At 45.7% G+C, this 16,133-nt stretch overlaps 1 protein-coding gene across 8 annotated transcripts in view; it reads left to right on the top strand.

Moving 5' to 3' along the window:
• Kif13a (kinesin family member 13A) overlaps positions 1-16,133 on the top strand; it is a 191,285-nt gene that overhangs the window by 49,429 nt on the left and 125,723 nt on the right. The window lies entirely within an intron of this gene.

Below are 16,133 nucleotides of genomic sequence, written 5' to 3'. Positions count from 1 at the left end.
CCCCAGAACATGAAGGAAGAGTGGAGAATCTGTCTGAGGTAGTAGAAGAAATCATGACCAAGATGATAATTCTGCTTTTGTTATTGAGCCAATAACAAAAGCCCAGCACCAGAAATAACTCTGTCATGGGACTGTCTGGCCCTGTGGTCTCTGGATTTGCATGTGTATATGCTGCACTTGAGGACACCTCAGGAGTGCCATGTCTGCCACAAGCTGTGTGTATGCCTACGTCTCATGGGTAGTTTTAGGGAAGCCCATCTCAGTTGAAAATAAGCTTGTATATCAACTAGTTGGGAAAACACAGGACTTAGAATCCAGAGAAGTGATGTTTAGATTTGAGTCTAGCAGATTTCAGGCCGGTCAGTTAACCTCTTGATTTGGGCCCTCATCTGTAAACGGAGATGTCAGCTTTGTGAATGCCGTGGATGGTCATAAAGACCAGGTGATCCCTGGCCAGAGAGGGCTGGTTAGGAGCACGTTCACCCCTCTGAGCCCTGAGTCAGGGAGTGACCCCAGGCGCAGGAACAGCACCCACCGCCACCCACTTCGTAGAAACGTATTTATCTCCCCAGTCTCCTGTCTTGAGGAAGGTTCTGGCAAAACTTGGCAGGTCTTGGGTTCTGGTGTGCTTTGCACTCCACCCAGCCAGCTTGGCGGTGACACAGGCTGCTGACTGACCGGTGAGGTCAGCCAGCTTGAGGAAAAGCAAGACAGCGTCTGAGGCCTGTCTTCCCTGATAGCACTAAGTTCTTTTCCTAAGCGGGCCTCCAGGAAGTCAAAGTGTTTACTGTCTCCATGGAAATCTTGGAGTCTGTTACATAAAACGGATTCCCTCACCTGGGGAATGTGTTTGTCACTTCCGTGTTCCCGGCTGCGTCAGGAAACTGAGGGCTTAGACACTTTGTGAGCGGTCCGTAAGGTAGCTCACAGTCCCAGGCAGGCTGCTGGCAATTTATCGACTTCCTAAGTAAATGCTCCAAAATGGCTTGGTGACCATGGATGAAAGTTTAAAATGAATTGCGACTTTTGCTCTGGTTTCTGGCTTCCATGGCACGTGACCATAATCAGGGCAGCAGGTCATTCATGCCAACCTTCCCAGGGCAAAAGTCAATACATGTCACACATGGTATCTCCACTCACTGCAGGTGAGTGCGGTCCTCCTTTTCATCTTTTTCTTTAACTTAGGTTTCTTTAGAGTCTCAGGTCGCAGTTACCTGATAGTCTCCTCTCTTTTACCTGTGTGTCCTTGATGGCTGTCGGTCATCATGGCGGTAGGATTCATGAGCAGGTGAGCCTCACTGCGAGGCCTCATGGCTGACAAACAGGACAAGGTAGGACTAGGTCCTGGATTCGGTTTTATCCTAAAATGGATGTTGTGCTGTAAATGTGAACTGTCCCCTATGGGCTCTGTGATGGTTTGAATAAGAATGGCCCCCACAGGCTCTAGTCACCAGGGAGTGGAACTATTTGAGAAGGATTAAGAGGTGTGGCCTTGTTGGAGGAAGTGTGTCACTGAGGGCTGGGATTGGAGGTGTCTGTCTGCTACCTAGAGATCAGGATGTAGCTCTAAGCTTCTGCTCTAGTGCCAAGCATGCCACCGTGCATACTGCCATGCTCCCCACCAGGATGGTAATAGACTAAGCCTCTGAAACTGTAAGAAAGCCCCGCCCTGCCCCCTCCCCATTAAATGCTTTCTTTCATAGAAGTTTCCTTGCTCATGGTGTCTCTTCACTGCACTAGAACTCTGACTAAGACAGGCTCATATGTTGCAACACTTGGTCCCTAGGCAGGAGTACTCTTTTCGAAGGATGTGGAACCTTTAGGAGGTAAAGCCTCTTTGGAAGAAGTGGGAGTGGGTCACTGGAGGTAGGATTTGGGGTAAATAGGCCTGACCTCACTTCTGGTTCACTCTCTACTTTCTGAGTTCTAATGTCATGTGACCAGCATGCTCTGCCCCTGCTGCCATGCCTCCCCCATTATGATGCCCTGCACCCCTTCTTAAACTTGGAGCCAAAATGAAGACATCTTCTCTTAAGTTGCTCCTTATTGGATATTCCAACACAGCAACAAAAAAACAAACACAGTGTTCTTGATTCCAGTCATTACAAAACAGTTAACAGCAGAAAATTAATTATGGGCCAGATGTGGTGGGGCATACCTATAATCCCAGCCATTGAAAGGTCAGGGTGAGAAGATCATGAATTTGAAGCCAGTCTGGTAGGACATCAAAAGACTTTGTCTCTAAAAACTGATGATGATGATGGTGATGATGATGTTGATAGTGATGATGGTGAGGGAGAAGATGGTGATAGGGTTGATGATGGTGATGATGATGATGGTGATGATGGTAGTGATGATGATGTATTACTATTTTTTCTTAAAGAGCTGTTTTGTTTGTTTGAAGGAATTTTTTGAGTCACTGCTTATAACAGGAGTTTATTCTAGAATGCTCACAGCATCCCACTTGTCCATAATCTTTTTTATGATATTTTATTTAACGTGTCTGTGTTGCATGTGAACATGATTGGTGCACATGTAGCGGTCAGAGGACAGCTTTCTCCTTCTACCGTGCACTTCCTAAGGGTTAAACTCAGGTGGTTGGTGTGGGCACAAGCACAAAGTAAAGCACCTTTACTGCTGAGCCCTTCCTCCGGCCCTGGCTTGTAATCTTGTGGTTAGCTTTGATGTTATCTTGAGTATCCCCGATCTTACTTTAGCATTCCCTCATGTTTCTGTTATCTGCCAGGCTTTCTAAAGTCCCACTGAGTGGAGAGTGTTACCAGGTCATTCTGAAGTTGAAGGTCAAGATTTGCTATGACCCTGCCTGTGCCTTTGTGCTGCAAATATCCTTTTAAGCACGATAAAATTTTTGAAACATGATGAAATTTTTGAAAGGTTATCTTGTAATGCTGTTTGACGTGGTCCTTCCTCAAAACTGAAAGATGCCTTTCTTACCTGGTGCTCTGCTGTTACAGTATCGTGGGCACTGTGATGTAGACCACAGAAAGCAGGTGTGGATAGGGAGGCTCAGTGTTGCTGTGCAGTCCGCTGCTCGTGTACAAGATGTAACAGAAGAAAATAAATCCTGAATTTCCTCTTTCCTTCTTGGTCCTGAAAACTACTTTGGTCAGTGAAGTGTAATGCATCATGGCTCCTGTGGTCTTTGGTAGTGACAAACGATGTCCCCAGGTCCTGAGCTGCTTGGTCTCTGGAAATGCTCATTTTCTCCTGCCCTGCCGCCCACCCCCCGAGAAAGGGTTTCTCTGTGTAGCTCTGACTGTCCTAGAACTTGCTCTGTAGACCAGGCTGGCCTCGAACTCAGAGATCAGCCTGCTTCTGCCTCCCAAGTGCTGGAATTAAAGGAGTGTGCCAACACCGCCCGGCTTCCTGTGGCCTCTTCTGACTAGTGTGGAAAGATTTCTTTAAGTTTCAACAGAGACAGGTTTGAAGTTTTTGGACATTTTGGAAAACAAACTCCAAGAATATGTTCCCATAACTACCTGAGCTACGGAGACACACAACATGTGAGGTCATCATGGGACTTTACGGGAGCCAAGTCCTTCAGCCGCCGTCTCTGTTAACAAAAGAGAAATGTTTTCTTCTCAGAATTAATAGCAACTTGGCATGAAGACCGATTCTTCTGCGCTCAGGTCTGCCACTTCATCCCGCGATAATTGGTTTGTACAGGCTGTGAGGACGGCAGCCTCTCGTGGTGCGGTGTCGTCAGTCGGGATCCGGATAGGAATGATTGATGTGTTTAATAAGCTCAGCCATTGGTGCAGCGCCTGCTTCTCTTCTTCCAGAGTGTCTTCCTCATTAAATACTAATTTCCAGGTCTGACATTCTGGTGTCTCCTACTTCATGAGCAGACCCTGAGGACAAACAGCACTACAACCTTTACCATTATGTTAGTTAGCTGCCGTATTCAGAATGAATGAGCACTGTGAGTCAAACAGGTTCCTTAATTATTGTGGTGGGAAACTTCTTTTAATTGCAGTGTACACTGTATGTATACACACACACACACATGCACGCATGCACGCACGCACACACGCACGCATGCAGGCATGCACGCAGGCAGACAGGCAGTGGATAACCTGCTCCTTCCCATGGATGTTGTTTATGTTCCCATCTCATCAAGCATCCAGGGATGCGTTGCTTTCTCCCGGCAGCATCCCAGAGATGGTCTCTTCAAAGTGAGAAGCCCCTGTATGTGTTCACCTGTGCTCTCTGATAGACCAGACCGCTCTCACCCCGGTTCAGGACCCTGCACATCTTCTTTTTGATCTCTCATATACCTACACTGGCTGCTGCCTCCGTCATGGAGCTATTTAAGTGCATCTCAGAGTTGGCACTTTTATAACCAAAGGCCTTCTTTGCTCCACTAAGTCTCCCCACGATCTTTACATAGTAAAAGACAGCTCAGTTTTCATTTTATTGAGGGCGGGGGAGAAGTGATTCCTTACTTTTATTTGTTTTTTTTTTTTTTTTTTTTGGTTTTTTTTTTTTTTTTTTTTGGTTTTTTCGAGACAGGGTTTCTCTGCATAGCTTTGCGCCTTTCCTGGAACTCACTTGGTAGCCCAGGCTGGCCTCGAACTCGCAGAGATCCGCCTGCCTCTGCCTCCCGAGTGCTGGGATTAAAGGCGTGCGCCACCACCGCCCGGCTCCTTACTTTTATTTGTATTTTTTGAGGCAAGATATGACTGTGTAGCTCAGACTGGCTTGGAACTCACCATGTAGCTAAGCTAGCCTGAAATTTCTGACAATCCTTCTGCCTCAGTCTCATACGTACTGGGAATATAGACATGAGCCACCATGGCCCACTTCCCTGGTTCTTCTTGACTCTGCCCACTTCATACCACTTCACCAGCAAACCTGTTTGCTCCAGTCTTGCCCATCCGTGGTGTCGTGTGTCTTCTCATTTGCTCCAGCTGTGTCATAGCCTCTGTTTGCACCCATTGGCACCTCTAGCTTGGGTCTTGTTTTCCCAGAACAACGCCGTATGGATGGATGTGACGCTTTATGTTTCCTTTCTTCTGGAGAGTACGTTTAGAGGAAGGGAGGAGGATAATTTGGATCAGATATGGATCGTGTGTAGGTGTTCTCAGGAGTATGTCCATGTATCCTCTGAGTATCTTCTGCTGTCTTCGATGCTATGTGACGTGAGGTACAGGCAGAGCAGATAACCTAGGTAGGTTTCAGCAAAGATTTGTTGCTGTCACTTCTGAAACAGCTAAGCATTGTTGTGCCCAGCTACAACCAGCAATCAGAAAAATTTGGACATCAGTGTACAGCCTAGGCTAGCTTTGAAGTCTCAGCAATCCCCTGCCTCAGCCTCCCGAGTGCTTGGGTTACACTGTCTGTCATCACACTCTGCTGCAGCTTGCCCCTTCTGATCCACTTCTTCCAAGCTATTAGTGCTGCTCTTCCCAGAGGTCTTGGTACTTGCTCGGTAGTGTTGATAACCATTGGGCAAAAGCATCTATTAAGTCCACCATCAGCGCAAACTTTATGTAAGAGGGACTGCCCTTGGCAGAAATTTTATTTATTGTTATAGATATTTCATTTGACCCATCAAGTCCTAGTACTACACAGTTTACTTTGAAAGAACTTCTATCGATTAATCCAAGGAGAAATGTCAGCTTTTTTTTTTTATATATATATCAGACAAAGAAGGTCATAGCTATTCATTGAGCTTTGAGTTGACAGCGTTCAGAATATCCTGTGGGCACATATCACAGTTCCATATTGTACAGAAAAATCCTCAAGTTACAAGCAGCTGTAACTAGTCTTGTAATTGGTTGTCAGGAAAACATTTCAAATCACGACCATGTCCTTGTCTACTTGACTATGTGATGTTTCTCGGTATTCTAATAAATCATATCTCAAATGTGTAGTTGGCATCTCTGCCCATAGTTCCTTAAGTTTCAACATATAAAAATGATTTTTAAATTCTCGGATCAGACATTAAAATAAAGCGTTTCATGCACCTTGGTGTGTGGGTGTTAAAGGCTTGTGGTCTGACCTGGCCTGAGGGAGCTGTGGCTATTGGAGGGGGCGTACAAGCTGTGCATCCTAGTGACTTTGGCATTTTCATCTCTACTGACCCCCAAGATAAGAAATCCAGACTTCTATCATGTTTGCAGCTCAAATGTGGGAAAGAGCTGACGGAGATTTCGGGGGCTTTGGGAGAGCATGAAGGGGCTTGTGTGGAATCCTTAGGCTCGGGAAGTCTGTACCTGCTGCCTTGTGCTGGCCCAGGTAGTTGAAGCAGTTGGTTGGAGAACCCGTGTTCTTGACTGGAGTCACTGTGAAGAGGGTCCCCTTTAATTATCGTGTGTTGTCTGTCCACGTATCTGAAAAAAACAAATACAGACTACCTGCCACCACCACAATCCTGGGAGCGGTGCATGGCACCCTCCTGGTATTTGGACCAGGGGAGACTTAAGAGAATTTCCTGTCTTAATTGTGAAGACTTAACCAAATTCCTGGGCCGTTCTTGACCTCACTGGGGTTGACAAATCTCTAATAATTGAATTCTCCTGACCCATCCACTGTATGTTTTACATTTGTTTTCTTCTGAAGACTTAAGGAGTCACTGAAAAAAAAATTTTTTGAGAACATTGTCTTTGAAAGTGTGTGAGCCATGCACAGCCAAAGAGTAACAGCACAGACATGCACCCCGTAACCCTGTGTCCAGCTGGAGAAAAAGCCAGTCTTCAGGAAGAGGTGGGCACTAAGCACAGCCCCCACCCCACCCCTGCTAACCTGCTAACCTGACTTTGGTATCCGTCGTTCCTTTGTGTTCTCAGCAGCATGGTTTATATTGAACCACGGTCGCCCAAGCGGTTTATTCCTAGTTTGGACCTTTGGCTTTATTTTTTTTTTTGAAGTCTTATGTAAATGGAATCATACTGAATATGTTATTCAAAGACTTCTTTCACTCAGCATTAGGTTTGGGGGCTTTTGTCACATTAGATGGGGAGCCATGCTGTAAAGGACTGTGTGCTACACAGTGTACATGGGATCAGATTATTTCTCTGTTCTCTTGGTTTTTCACTAGTTGTGTGGAAAGCAGTGTGAACTCTGAATTTTTCACATCACATGGCCTTTTCAACCTTCAATAGAGGTCGATTCCTCTATGGCCAGATCTCTAGCCCAGGGTGGGAATTTCATAACTATAACTATGGGCATTTCTTTTTCTTTTTTTCTTTCATCTTTTTTAATTTTCAGAGAAAGGGCTGTTTGGGATTTTCTCCAGCTCGTGACTTGAGTGTCTTCAGTCTGAAAATAAAGCTCCATTTCTGCAAAATCTTTCTTCTCCTCTCTTTTAGTATGTATGTACATGTGTATGTGTACAGATGTATGTGCACATGTGTGTGTACAGGTGCATGTGTACAGGTATGTGTACAGATGTATGTATACATGTGTATGTACAGGTGCATATGTACAGGTGTGTCTGCACATGTGTGTGTACAGGTGCATGTGCACATGTGTATGTACAGATGTATGTGCACATGTGTGACAGATGTGTGTGTACAGGTGCATGTGTACAGATGTGTATGCGTGTCAAAGCCAGAGGTTAGCTTTACCATATTCTTTGTACTTTGAGACAGGTCCTCTCACTGGCCTGCAGCTTACCAAATAGGCTTGGCAGGATGGCTAGTGAGCCCCAGGGAGCTGCCTGTCTCTTCCGCCTCCCTAGCATGAGAATTACTACTGGGTGCTGCGACACCCAGATAAAAAATATTTATTTAGTGCATGTGTGTGGGTATGCATGACACAGAGCATATGTGGAGGTCAGAGAGCAAGTTGTGGGAGTCAGTTCTCTCCCTCATGGGATCTGGGAATCAAGCCTGGATCACCAGGCTCCGTGGCAAGTGCCTTTATCTGCTCAGCCGTTTTTAAATGGGGTTCTGGGGGTGGAACTCAGGTCCTCACACCGGCTTGGGAGGCCCTTCAGTGAGTGCATCATCTCCCCAGCCCAAGCCCTTCTTTTTTGCATTGTCCCTCTAGGGTTATTACTTAGTTATAGGTTTAAGGTAGGCAGGGGCCCGCTAGGCACCCCAGAGGTGCAGGCCGGGTGCACAGGAAGACAGCGAGATTTTTTCTTCCTGTTCTTGGCCTCGCTGGCCTCTCCTCCCTTCCTCTCTCCACCTTGTTTCTCCTGGCTTTTGGCAGATGCTCCCTTCCATTGTGTCCTCTCAGAGGGAGCCAGCAGGGGCACACCCATTGTTGCCTTCTGAAACAGCCCTGTGGAAGGGACCACAGCTCGAATAAAACATTCAGCTGTTTGCGTTTCTCTTCAAATTCAGAAAATTCCAGAACGATTACATGAAGGGGTTACTTGGGTCACTGTTAAAATGTAGTTCTGTGCATAAAGTTTTTTCTTTATAAAGCAAAGACAGGGAATCTATTTTCCCATATTATCTGGCTGGTCTTACCTGGGATTTGTTCAGCTTTCCTTGTGCTGGGTGTGACGACTCCTTACTTTAGAGGCAAAAATGGCTTTAAGTAAAATAAAATTAAGTCAGTTTATTTACTGCAGAGCCTTCTGGAGCCTTTGGTATGCCATCCATTTGTGTGTGCTTCTGTGGGGGACAGCTAGAGGAGGGACGTAAAAACCTGTCTGTGTGCTGAGGCGCCCCACACCCACCCGCAGCCTTCCTCCATCGGGCATCCTCTGCTGGCCTCTTCTCAAGGTGCCCTGAGGCAGACGGTGTTTGTATGTCTTCTCTTATTCACACTGGTTTCCCCTGGCCAGGCTTTGGGATTGCCTGCAATGTTTTCTAAGGAAAATGTGACCCTTGGAGCAGACCCATTTCAGTTCACTTTTGATTCAGACCGTTTATTCCAGAGAGTCTTTTACCTTTAAACGAGAGTAGAGTGAAGACAGTTTTGCATATTGAGGAAAAGAATGAAGTTTCAGCTTTTAAAGAAGATTCAGGGGCTCGAGAGATGGCGCTAGGGCTAAGAATGCTGACTGCTGTTCTGTAGGACCCAGATTTTGTTACCAGCACCCACACGACAAACACCTGGAACTCTATTTCTAGGGAATTGGACACCCTCTTCTGGCCCCTCTGGGCACCAGGAACACGTATGGTACGCACGTACATGCACATAAGCAAAACATCCATGCACATCAAATAAGTCTTTAAAGAATATTCATTTTCTTTGGACTGCTATTCCACAAATGCAAAAGAATCACACACACACACACACACACACACACACACACACACACACACACACTCTCTGTTTCAGCTTGGGTGACCGACACCAGCCACTATTCCTGGCCGCAGGGAACATGACAGATGAAGCTCCTGCTTCCATGCCTCTCACAGCTATTGGGTGTGGTTGGAGAGCTCTGTGGTCGGGTAAGCAAAGAATGCATGAAGCGGTTTCAGGTGATGTAAAGGAAACTAAGAACAGTAGCATGCGAATGAGGGGCAGGACTGGCGGGGTAGAGGTGGACATGGAGGAAGGCCCCCCTGGAGGTAAGGCTTGGGGAAGAAGGCATTGGAGGTAGCAAGTCAGCTCCAGAGGACAAGAACATTTAGTCTATGGCACACACAAGCCCACTGAGGGCAAGGACTGGTCATCATCTGCCACGTGCTGCCCTAATGACAGTGGGAAATCTAGGATAAGCCAACAAGAGGGTACTTTTGGAAAAGACTTTTACTAAAATGGGAACTTGTAGGGAAGAAATGGGGGGAATAAGAGATGGTAATGGGTACGTGTGTATATGATTAAAGTGCTGTGTGTATGTGTGTGTGAGTGTGTGTGTGTGTGTGTGTGTGTGAGAGAGAGAGAGAGAGAGAGAGAGAGAGAGAGAGAGAGAGAGAGAGAGAGAGAGACTGTGAAAGAACAATTCTTTAAAAATTTAAAAGACTGTGAACTTGGTGGTTAACTAAAATAGAACATTTTTTTTTCTGCATTGGTAAAAGACACACTCCTATTTTATATCAACATGGGCTGCTCCGAGCTGGGTGGTGGCATCCTTCTGATACACAGTTTTGAGATTCCTTTTACCTGTGCGTTTATTTTCTGTAAACATTCTCTCCTATACCCAGGCACTGAGCCAGACCCAACAAGCGAGTGTCAGCCAGCCTTGTCTAGGCAAAGAAGAGGCTGTGCCTACCACGTGCCTGGTGTGGGACAGGCTAGGGCTTCTTACACTTTATGTAAGAAATGCTTGTGTGACCTGGGGTATGTAGGTATGTACCACAGCTATGTAAGTCAGGCACTGAGTGAATAACAAGTTTGGGTTATACATATATTTTTCCACATATTGAAGCTGAAAGCAAATTTGTGCTCTAATGAGACTGATGCACTTGTCTGGTTTTTTTTCATAAAGGATTAAACCTTCCTGAATATTTGACTCAGGGAGCCAAGCATCTTCATTGATTTTCAAAGTTGATCAATATTTTGATTTTATAATTGTCACGAATGGGAACACTGCTTCATATAAACACACAATACAGAATAGCAGATGGATGTTTGGAGGCATTTCAGAAACTATTGGAAATTCTCTTATAACCCCATGCCAAAATTTATTTAATGATTTTAAAAAAAGAAAGAAAAACTGAAATTCATGCCAGCAGCTCAAACAGCAATTTTTAAACCAAGCATTCTAACCTGGAACAACTCAGAGATACACTCATATGATGCTTACATGCTGAGGAATGAGAGCAGGAACATAGCACACTTTAATGCCAGCACTCAGGAGACAGAGGCAGTCGGATCTCCGAGTTCAAGGCTAACCTGGTCTACAGAGCAAGTTCCAGGACAGCCAGGGCAACACTGAGAAACTTTGCCTCAAAAAAAAAAAAAAAATAAATAAATAAATAAATAAATAAATAAATAAATAAATAAATAAATAAATAAATAAATAAATAAAATTAAAAAAAATAAAAAGAACATAACACAAATCTTTGTTTTGGAAAATTACCCCCCTTTTGTTTCTATCAGAACAGGAAACATTATGTGTGCAAAAAAGACACTTCAATGCCTGACACATAGTATTTTCAAATCCGGGCCACAGTGTTTCAGGCAGAGTCCGTTGGCATGTGCTGGTGTGCTCCATGCAGAGTTTTATGTTGTGTGTTCAGAACGGAGGCTGTGGTAAAGTCACGGGATGCCACCTGAGCAAGCTCCAGGAAAACTCAGATTGGTTGCACACTTGATTTTGAGTTGATATTTAGTAGTTGCATGTTCAGAAACCTTCTGCCTTGTCCAGCTTTTTGTGCCCCCCCCCCATAATGTATGTAACTGCACACAGGATTGTGACCCACAATTCCAGAAGCTGGAGATAGATGACAGTGGGCCAAGCAGGCCTGATCGTCACCCTGGAGCAGCTAGCTATAAAGTGGGTTGGGGGGCATTGCAGGGACAATACTCATGTCAGAGCCCAGGATGAGGAGCTTGGGGAAGGTCTCAAGGGGGAAGGTTCCTTGTGCCGAGGCAGAGAAAGGTAGTGTGGGGTAGGGGGTGTGGGGGGGTTGCTGGCAGAGAGAGCAGAGGTTTGAGAACTGAGTGGTAGCAGGGCCTAATGAGTTCTCACTTGGTAAGTCGGACTTGAGGACCATACTCTGTGGACACAGTCAGGAATGTGGCTGTCCAGTCCCCTATAAGAACAAGAAGTTGTTGCAGGTTTTTAAGCCAGGGGAATGGTAGAAGGACATTCCAAGTGGAAGAGTAACCCAAAAAGATCTGAACTAGGCTTTAAATCCAACTTTGCCATATGATTACTCTTATTTTTAAAAGAGGTTCTTTTTTAACATTCATTCATTCACTCACTCATTCATTCATTCATTGAGAGAGTGTGAGTGTGTGTGTGTGTGTATACATGCCATCATTTGTGGGAGTTGGCTTTCTACTTCCCCCAAGTGTGTCCTGGGGCTTTGAACTCAGATCTTTGGGCTTGGCAGCCAGTGCTTTTCCATGCTGAGTCACCCTGCTGGCACCCGTGTGCTTACTCTTATGGGCAGTTCACTCATCTGAGAAATGAGGCGGTCATTTCTGCCTCCTGCTCAAGTGAGGACTCATAGATAAGGTGTCGAGACCCATCTGCAGCATACAGAATGTGCTCCATAATGTCAGCGTCAGGCTCTCAGAGATGGTGAGGTAGATGGGGAAATTTTTCTCTTGTCACAGATACACAGCAGAGTCTCTGGTGGCCTCACAGGCCCCCCTGACAGCTCTGTGAAGTTATAGGTGCAATGTCCAGCTAGAGAACTTAAGAAAACAAACAACCTTTTTTCTCCCTTTAATTCAGAGCATTTACCAGTCTTCCCTTTCTCTTGATGCTTTTTAAGGTGGGATGGAAATTGCTGTTTGTTGCCTGTTTGCAGATAACTCAGGTCACAGCAGAGGAGAAGCTGCTGAGCTTTGGGCCTCTTGTTCCTACTCAGGCTCAGTTAGATGACAGAATTTTCCTCAGCTGGGAGTTTACACGAATTTTTCTGTTCTGAATCCCCCCCTAAAAAAACAAAGCAAAACAAACAAACAAAAACCTTATACTGTTGTTCCAATCTTAGATGATCTTTTAATAAAAAAAAAAAAAACCCAGAGCCAGATATCAGTGTGAAATCTGAAAGATCAGAGAAGCAGAGCCACCAGCCACTGGTTCTTACCTCTACGAAACCCTCAGTCTTAAAGAGACCGAGTTCCTGTTTCCTCACGCCTTGTATACCTTTCTGTGTCCTGCCATTTTACTTCCTGGGATTAAAGGCGTGTGTCACCACTGCCTGACTATTTCTCTCATTTAGCCCAGTGAGGCCTTGAACTCAGAAATCCAGACAGATCTCTGCCTCCTGAATGCTAGGATTAAAGGTGTGTGCCACCACGGCCTGACCTTTATGTCTAATTTAGTGGCTGGCTCTGTCCTCTGATCCCCAGGCAAGTTTATTGGAGTGTGCAATATATCACCACATTGCACAAATCATGGAATTCTGGCAGGACTTTCAGGGGCCTGTAATACTGAAGAATTCCACCATGAAGGCTTTCTTTGGGTTCATGTTGGTGGTTTGCCTAACAGGCAGATGATTTGGTTGTTTGTGTTTGACCACATAACCCGCATGTGCAAATGAGATGTTTGTAATTCATTGGAAGTAATAAAAATAATGTGGGTGTCACAGCTGGTGTGCCAGGGTGCGTGGCATAGCGGGAGGAGAAATCTGCAGCTGCCTTTTAGTATCCTAACCCTTTGCAAATTGGCCTCAGACTTTCCTGCCTGTGACTTCTGAGCCTTGTGTTACTCCCCCATTCATTTTTTTTTCTCCTGTGGATGGAATTTAAAATAGATCTGTGGGTCTCTCCTTTACTGTCTTTCAACATATTTAGGTTTAAAAATCAAGAGTTCTCTCCCTGTGTGTTGTCTTGATTTTTTTTTTAATCATGTACATTTTAACCTAGAGGATGACGTTGCTGTAAATGCTAACTGCCAGTGTGACTTTTGTCACAGGCATATCACTGGCACCTTCATTTGCAGCTCCCAGGTCTGTATTGGAAATGGGATGAAAAATGACATCCTGCCCGGTCAGCATGCCTCCTAAGATCTCATTTTTGTAATGGACATAATTTCCGGCCACGGTGATTCAACTCAGTGTGACCTTGAAAGTAGATGGTTCTGCACAGATGCTGTGTGGAGAGTAAGTGTGCTGCTGAGTCAGGGGCCTCCTGGTGTGGAGCCCTCAAGTGGCCTGTCCTGCAGGCTGTCAAAGTTAAGTAGCATCTGGCATCAGCAGTGGCAGGTGGCTGCGGTGGGTGGAGAGAAGGCATTTGTGAGTAAAAGAAGTTGCTGGGAATGGAGGTGCTTGTGGCCTGTGTGTTGTGTGTGTTAAGCTGATTCCTCCAAATTCTTCCTGAATATTAATTCAGTTAACCCTCAATGCGCCTTTTATGTGACAGCTCCCCCAGCTGTCACGTAAATACCACGTCCAGTGTCACCTTGCTGCAAAGTAGTGGGCTGAGACCGGGTAGAGCATCTGTGCCCGTAACCACCATGCTGGGGCAGGCGCTCATAAAAGGCCACCGTGGGTCTTAACTTGGACCTACAGGAGCTGTTTCATGGAGCCTGATGTTGGTTTCTGACTCTTTAATGGAGGAGAGACAATGTCATTCAGCGGCAATGTGAGGCCCTGGTTTTGATGCCCAGTACTGAAAAAGTGAAGAATATTATTGTGGTAATATCATGGGCAAGTGATATGATTTCATGTGAATGGAAAGTTAATTTGGAAATAAAAGTAATAACAGAAAACTAAGAGGCACCATCCATCCCAAAAGGCTCGATTAATTGGAATGAAGTCTTTAGCAACAACACAGGCTGAGATGCACTGTATTCTGAGAATGACCTCAGAGAGTGCTTCCCTCTTGATTTGTGGGAATGACAGTCATGGTTTTGAGATGGTATTCTTGAACTTGAGTAATCCTTCTGCCCTAACCTCCTGGATAACTGGAACTGCAGTCACATGTCAACACACCCAGCTCACTTCTGCTTGAGTCTAGTGTATGTGCTCTGTGTTGTCTGTCTGTCATGTTTTGCATACACCACTGTGTGATGCTTTTGAAGAGAGGCCAAGAAAACTGCCCAAGACCCATGTTTTCTCTGCTCAATTTTGTTTTGTGGAAGCCCAGTGTGAGTTCTTGCTAGGTTTCTCCATCCTTGGGGAGCCGTAGCCATGGTGATCAGGAGCAGGAACTTGGAAGTTGCCAGTGAACACACCAAAGGGATGTTCCACAGGGACAGTCCTGGCCTTGCATGTGGGCTCACCTGGCGCCTATGACTCCCGGCTGTGCTGTCGGAGGACAGATTTGGGTGTTGTTCCCCTTGATAATGTTTGGGAAGAAGACAGAGAAGCCAATCTTGATGTATAGCCATTATACAATACAGTGTCATATAATTGTAAAAGGTGCCATGTGCTTTGTGGACCCATTTCAATTTTGGGAATGTACATAGAAGACACCATGGTCATATTTATTTTAAACTAATATTTTGTGGATGTATTCATACACATTCACCCATGTTTTGAATTGTATTGTAAACTTTATTAATCACCTGAACACAGACAATGAACTAATGAGTTCATTAGCAATTAAAAACAAACAGTAGCAACAAAAAGTTTTGGAAGAGAAAATGCTGCTTTTGTAGTACAAAGCAAGCATCACTGTATAAAGTCTGCTTTGCCATTCAGTCCCAGATGTTTGAGACTTGCTTAGTTCTTTCTTTTCTTTTTCGGTGCTAGAGGTTGAACCTAGGGCCTCCACACATGCCCCATACGCGCTAGACAAATGCTCCACCACTGACCTCTGGCCTCTGCCCTCCCCACCCCGTTTAGCTTTAAGTTGCCCATTTCTGTCTTGAACTCACTCTGCGGCACAGGTAAGCTTTGAACTTCCAAGCCTAGGAAGCGGCCTTACCCCCAGTGCTGCAGGAGAAGTCTGTACCAGGCTGTTTCTTTCTGCCTTTTCATCCCAGTCAGTCATGACCTGGCAATTCAGAAGGGTTGAGAGGAGGGTCAGTGTGGCAATTCATCCACGATAGAAAGCGGAGATTCATCCACGATAGAAAGCGGAGATTCATCCATTCACTAGAACTGTCACTCACATGCGCTGGGTGGGACTTCCGGACTTCATCTAGGTTGGTCTCCCCAGCCCTCCTTCCTGTCTACTCTGTGTCTGTATCCACCACAGCCCCCATGGCTAGCCCTTCAGCTCCTGCAGACTGCTAACAGCTGGCTCCATCCATCCTGGATGAGGGCTGAGCCTTTTCTTTGTCCAACACATCCCTGTTCCCATGCACACCCGACAGACCCTTCCATGCTCTTCGCCTTCTCCGGCTCAGCCGAGCCCAGCCTCTGGTTCTCTGAGAAGAAACATGATTACAGAGACACAGGCAACTGTTTGTTCTCGCCTGCCTCAGAACAGTCACCCTGCCCCTACCTCTGTCCCCTCTACTGGATGGAACTTCCGGCAAAGTGAGTGCTGTCTTCCTGCCAGGCACTTCCCGGAGCGGCCTCACTGCTCTAAGAGCAAGGGCTGTGTAAAGTGCCCGTCGCTGCAGGATTGTATTAAAAATGTGAAAGGCAGTCCACTGTGAGGGGATTGCCTTAGGTACAAAGAGCCCATGGTGT

Source organism: Peromyscus maniculatus, chromosome 5, assembly GCF_049852395.1.
Source record: "Peromyscus maniculatus bairdii isolate BWxNUB_F1_BW_parent chromosome 5, HU_Pman_BW_mat_3.1, whole genome shotgun sequence".
Taxonomy (NCBI): Eukaryota; Metazoa; Chordata; class Mammalia; order Rodentia; family Cricetidae; genus Peromyscus; species Peromyscus maniculatus.
The sequence above is the reverse complement of the archived record's forward strand: the minus strand, read 5'-3'. Positions and strand labels throughout refer to the sequence as shown.